Raw genomic sequence first — 6,000 nt, 5'->3', positions numbered from 1 at the left:
CCCCCTACTGGGGGTTGAGCCTGCAACCCATGTGCCCCAATCAGGAATTGAACCAGCAACCTTTTGGTGCATGGGACGACACCCAACCAACTGAGCCATGCTGGCCAGGGCTGCGATTCTTTACGGGCGCTCTCAGAACACACTGAACTCCAACATTATTTCTCATCTTGATCCATCATTTGTCATTTATGTACACACCTTCTGATTCTTAGGATGTAGCAAAGGCTACATACACTAGTCAGTAATCCCAAGTCTATTATTGATGATCCCAGTGAGGAAAATAGACCAACATATTAAACATGACTGTGCAATAGAATAAATGATAGTTAAGGCTCTTGGTCTCCCGCTTAAACTTGAAACTGATACCTATGTCTTCTCCACAGTAACGATATTACATGATGACAGCCGTGAGTGAAGCTAGAAGGACTTGTTTCAAACATGCAAATCTCTGGTGTTGACTGAAGAGGAGTAGTTGCACAGCCCTACAACAACAATATCAAATCTGTGTCCTTGATAAAGACTCGGTGCCTGTGAGTTGAAAATCAACCCAGACACTTTACAAGTGACCCAGAGAATCGTGGCTCCTCGGCATAAGGAAAGCACCAAGCTAAAATAACCAAACAAATACATTAGACTACAATGTGCACAGCAGGACCATCAGCTATTGTACACACTTAAGTAAAATGGTCCAATTTATAGCCGTATTGCTCTTTATTTATCTCTCAGTCATAATAACGAAGTTGAAAGAGAATGCAAATACAATTGGTTGTAATTGGTTTAGAATGTAATTATGGAGAAATGGATGACAAAGAACATCACAGAACTGAAGCACTACCTGGAGAAAGGTTTGGAGATACGTGGCGCTTTCTCTAAAGAAGGGAGGGGTTAAACGCTGCTTGTGTGCTGATAGAAATAATTCAGTAGGAAGATGAATATTAATGGGAAAAAGGAGAGAAGCAGGAATTGCTCTTGGGGTGCCCTTGAGAAGGAAAGAGGAGGATGGGATTTGTGCAAGAGTGGAACAGAGAGAGGCATCCTTTCGAAGAAAAGGACAAGCAGTGTGCCTGCTCAAAGATGCAAATGCAGCGGTGTCATTTGTAGAGAGATCTGGTGGAAAGCCTCTTCTGATTACTTCTATTTTCTCACTGAAATCAGATGGCACCTTTATCACTTGTGAGTGAAGAGAGGGCAGCGGATATTAAGAGTTTAATAAGAGAAAAGTTTGCATAAGAGTGGATGTATTCGGTAAATGTCATAGAATTGATGGATGTCTATTTGATGTTGGTGATTATAAACATAAAGAGAGAATAGTCATGATGGTTGTGTATTTTTTCCCCAACTGTGTTTTGCTTAGCTGTCCTGGAGAAGTTGTGGAGTAGGCAGGAAGTTAGGATTTAACTAGATCGGTGATTTGCCAGAGTGGGGAAAAAAAGAAATAAAGGTGTGTATGTGAAGAACTGACTATAACAATTCTCGTGGGCTGGATAAGGAGATCCGTGAGGATATGAAGGGGCTGTGGGACTCTGGAAAGCTAACAAAGTCAACAAATGAAAACTGCAAGTGGGTAGGAAGAGGAGTGAGGAAGGGAGCAGGCCAGAGAGCTTTCAATGGATTTCTTCAAGGTTAAGTATATTGTTGAAGGGGTGTTTTCTTTGTAAGGGAGAATCCTAGGTTACAATAGGAGTGGGAACATAGAAAACAAGACTTAAAGAGAGGGGGTTCACATTTCTAAGAGGTCAGGTTATTTAAGTTGTTTATACTGAATACCTCAAAGGTTATCATAAAATTAATATTGAATATAGATTAAAGCTATGATCTTCAAGCCTTGTGGCTTTTAGAGAGAAGGGAAGGACAATTATCTGGAGGAACACAGAGGTCATGTACTACAACATCAGGACCAACGTCAAGGGAACTTGTATGGCTGAAGGACAGCTTGTTCGGTGGAAATCCAGGTTTCAGTTAAACAACTTGGGAAATTCCAAAGAGGAGAATAAGGATATAGGAGGAGATGATACACCAATGACAGACTGTGAGATCCAGAGGGCAAGGTGGAAAAATTGGGGGAGCTGGAAGGAGGTGAGAATTGGAGAGAGCTCAGCATAGGCACAGGTCCAGAGACGGTCATCTATTAGGGGATCTTGATGGGAATTGGCCCGATAGTGTCTTAGGGAGCATGGGTGGGTATCCATGTGGATCTGTGAGAATAGACTTATGTCCTCACACATGGAGCTCAGTGGCTCCTCTTTGCGCACAAACCATGAAATAAAATGTTCCGTTCCTGACTAACCATGTATACTCTAGTTTGGGATATAGATTATACTCATAAAAAGAATACAAATATCACCCACATATTAAAATCGTATGAGAAGGTGAATATAGGCCACAACTCAATATAATGCCAATACTGTGGTTACACAAAGAAGGCATTCTTTAAGCCCATGGAAGTCTCTATCTGTAACCCCATTGAATCCAAGCTACCGACATCTTTTTCTGAGGCTACTCCAGTTTTCTAAGTGGTCAAATGGTACCAACTCTTGCCTGCTTTCAATTTTTTCATCCTCACTACGGCTAGAGAAATCTTTCTGAAACACACTTACAACCATATAGTATTTCCTGCTTAGATGATTTCCATGGCTTCCCATTTACTTTTAGGGCCAAAAAAATCTTTCTTTAAAATGGCTCAAAAATATTTTTGAGAGTTTCCATTTATTTACTTCTCAAGCCTTATCTTTCCTTCTACCTCAGGTCTCCACAACTACAAAACTCTGCAGCTGTGACTACGTCTACAATCCTTACTTCCGATCTTCAAATTAACATCTTAGTAACTACACCCAAGTCCAGTCGTTATTTCCAAAGAGAAAACGTCCTTCCCCTCCTGGAGTACACCAATCCCTTAACTGATGCTCACCTGCTACCCTATCTCCATTCCTGGCACTAGCTGCCTTTGCAATGTTACCTTTCCCGGAACAGCTATTTGATTAATATCAGCCTTCCTCTCTAGACTCTGGACTCTTGGGTGACTGTTATAAGTTACACCTCCCTTTTTGTCATTATGTAAGCAAGTCCCAAGCATAAATTTGGCTTATCGTTACACAACCAAGTAATTGATTGATTAATCTGTCTTTCCTTAAAGATCCCTGAAAAATAAATCAGTAAAACCCTAGGGGGTAGATAAAAAGCAGACAGAACTGGGGTATATTTGCAGGATAACCATTGAACAGAAGAAAGGAAACATAAGATCTATCGTAGAGCAAAGGAAGAGAAATATTAGAGAAGGAGATTTTAGGAACACAAGGGTAGGATTCTGTATTCGAACCACGGTGAAGAAGAGAACAGATACTAAATAGGAAGAATCAATTCTGTTATGAGTGCTTTTATTCACACGAGCACCGCGCCACCACACCCCTCCCCAGCCCACCGCCATAACTTTGCCTTCCTCACATTTCCCATTTCCGATGTGTGCTGAATGTTGAAGAAAACAGCTGGCTTAGACTGGTTTTAAAGGTCGCCTGCTTAGTGACCAGGAAATCCATGTTGTGTGCCAACGTTTTAGACCTGTTCCACTTTAAATGCAGCGCTGGCTGCGGCCCTGAAGAATACTGTGCACAGTGCAGCCTTCGGGGGCATGAGCGCCGAGGCGAGAGGTCACCCCGATTTCCATTCTCCATTCCCTCTGTTGTGTGGGTTTCAATTCTTCTCTTTATCTTTGGCTTTTTCCTAAGAGTCCCTAGTACATTCACTTTGGAGTTGTTGTTTTTTCCTAGTGTTTTAAAATATACCAAAGAAATAGAGCTCTTTGAGATCATCTTAAACTATTACAGGTAAAGACACACTCGGAAAAGACTGTGTTCTCGCTTCTAATTCTCAGATTAAATTCATCCTCTGCATAATCCCTTATTGGTTATGAAGACAAGCTTTTATAATCTTGTAACAAAGAGAGAGATCAGGATCCCAGGCAACATTAATTTGCAGATAGTAGTTTGCAGGTCTCTGGAAAATCTTTCCTGGAAATACACAAGCATTCCGGTAAAGGGTGATTAACTTTGAGCCCATGTTTAATTTTATGACTGCAGGATAATTTCTATTTATTCAAAAGCATGAGTTGCACTAAGATATCGCATGGTCATTAACTTTTGTACATCTTCTACCTTGTCTTATGAAATACATTATTCTCATTCTTTGATATAGTTGCACATAGGTTTACAATAAGCCTATGAATTCTCTTTATTTCTAAATAATGCATGCTTTCCTCTATTTCTAAAGGGAACTTTAGACAGACTTGGTTTGCTGTACATATTAATATGCAAAAGTAAGAAATATATATTTAAGGCAAAAACCATAACCGCCTTTTGTAGATTTAAAACTGAGCCTGAATTATGTGGTATCAGAATTGATGGTAATTAAGATTGAGAGGGCACTACCCAAACCACCTCACACAGAGTATGAGCTGAGAAATATGGCCTCCAGCCATTAAGATACCCTTGCAGGGGCTCGAGGGGCCCAGGTGTCTGCATCTGCACTCACATCCCATAATCCTCCACTTCCCATCAGCCCCGACAGTCTTTACGTGGGCCAGCTCTATGTGTGTCTATCTAACCTGTGGCTTGAAAGGAGCTCAAGCTCACTGGTCAGATGTGAACTACAGCGGGCCAAACCATCTAGGGATTCTGGTCAAATATCAAGCAGTTCTTATACTTACAATCTTGGTGGTTTATCCAAGGCCCGGGTACATTTATTTTAGTTACAGAATTTTTCTTTATTAGACTAGCGTGCCTCTCCATTTCCTATTTCCCACAATCTCATGAGGCTGTGCCTATTTGGCCTGGAGCCTTGCATATGTATATACAAGATATCCACAGCACTGTGCTGTTTGGATAAGTCCTGAGAGTGTCCAGATCCCTGGCGGTGCAATGGAATCAGGGGTGTCCCAGTGCCCGTACCAGACTGAGAGAATTGACCGTGGATACCCCTTTTCTAAAAATACTTTTTAAATTGATTTTTAGAGAGAGAAGAAGGGAGAGGGAGAGAGGAAGGAAGACAAACATCTATGTGAGAATGTAACATCCATCAACTGCCTCCTCACGACCCCCTACTGGGGCTGGAGCACAGCACCTGGGCACAGGGCCCTGACCAGGAACTGAACCATCAGCCTTTCGGTGCAGGTGATGACACCCACCTACCTGAGCCACACTGGTCAGGGCCCCGTGTGCGCCTCTTTATAACACTGCTTTAAGGGGCTTCTACACACATGTGCACCTCCATATACTCTCCTACTGAATAGGGTATGAGTATATCTTATTAACATTTTAATTTGCATTTCCTTACCGCTAGTAAGACTGACCATCGTTTTAAAAAGAAATCTATTCATTACTGTTTGTCATTACATGCTTCTTAAGCTCTGGTTATGGGCAATTATTTCAATATTTCTCCAATCATAATCCTTTGAAATATTAGGGTGAATGGTCCTAGCTGTAGGTAAAATAGTCATCATTAAAGTGTATTAAATATATTTGCATAGTAAAAGTCATTTAACTAATGGCGTTAAATTGAATTCAGCTAATGAATTTGCATGTTTTCCTGACTATTAATTTCTTCATACATGCTATCAAATTCAGTAAAGATTAGCAGGTGGATTCGATTAGCCATGATCATGGAAACACATTCCCAAGAATGCTATGCATCACCAGTGATGGGAATGGGAAGTTTAATTGCTATCATCGAAATAACTGATAAGCTTGTTAGATGTAGCGTTGCCATATAAAACAGTAGAAGACATGATTTCCCAATGTTCATTGGCATATGAGTAGAAAATAAGTATACTGACACCAGTGGGCATTGAAAATGCATTATTTATTTTCACAAGCAGTTGACTGGCTCTTAATTCCACCTGATTAGTAAAAGGAGATTTCACTATAAAACTGGTTCCTGTACAACGTGCCACGACCTGGAAGTAGAGCTCCCAAGAGCACTGACTTTGAAGAACAAAACACACACACACAC

Source organism: Cnephaeus nilssonii (genome assembly GCF_951640355.1).
Source record: "Cnephaeus nilssonii genome assembly, chromosome: 21".
NCBI lineage: Eukaryota > Metazoa > Chordata > Mammalia > Chiroptera > Vespertilionidae > Cnephaeus > Cnephaeus nilssonii.
The sequence above is the reverse complement of the archived record's forward strand: the minus strand, read 5'-3'. Positions refer to the sequence as shown.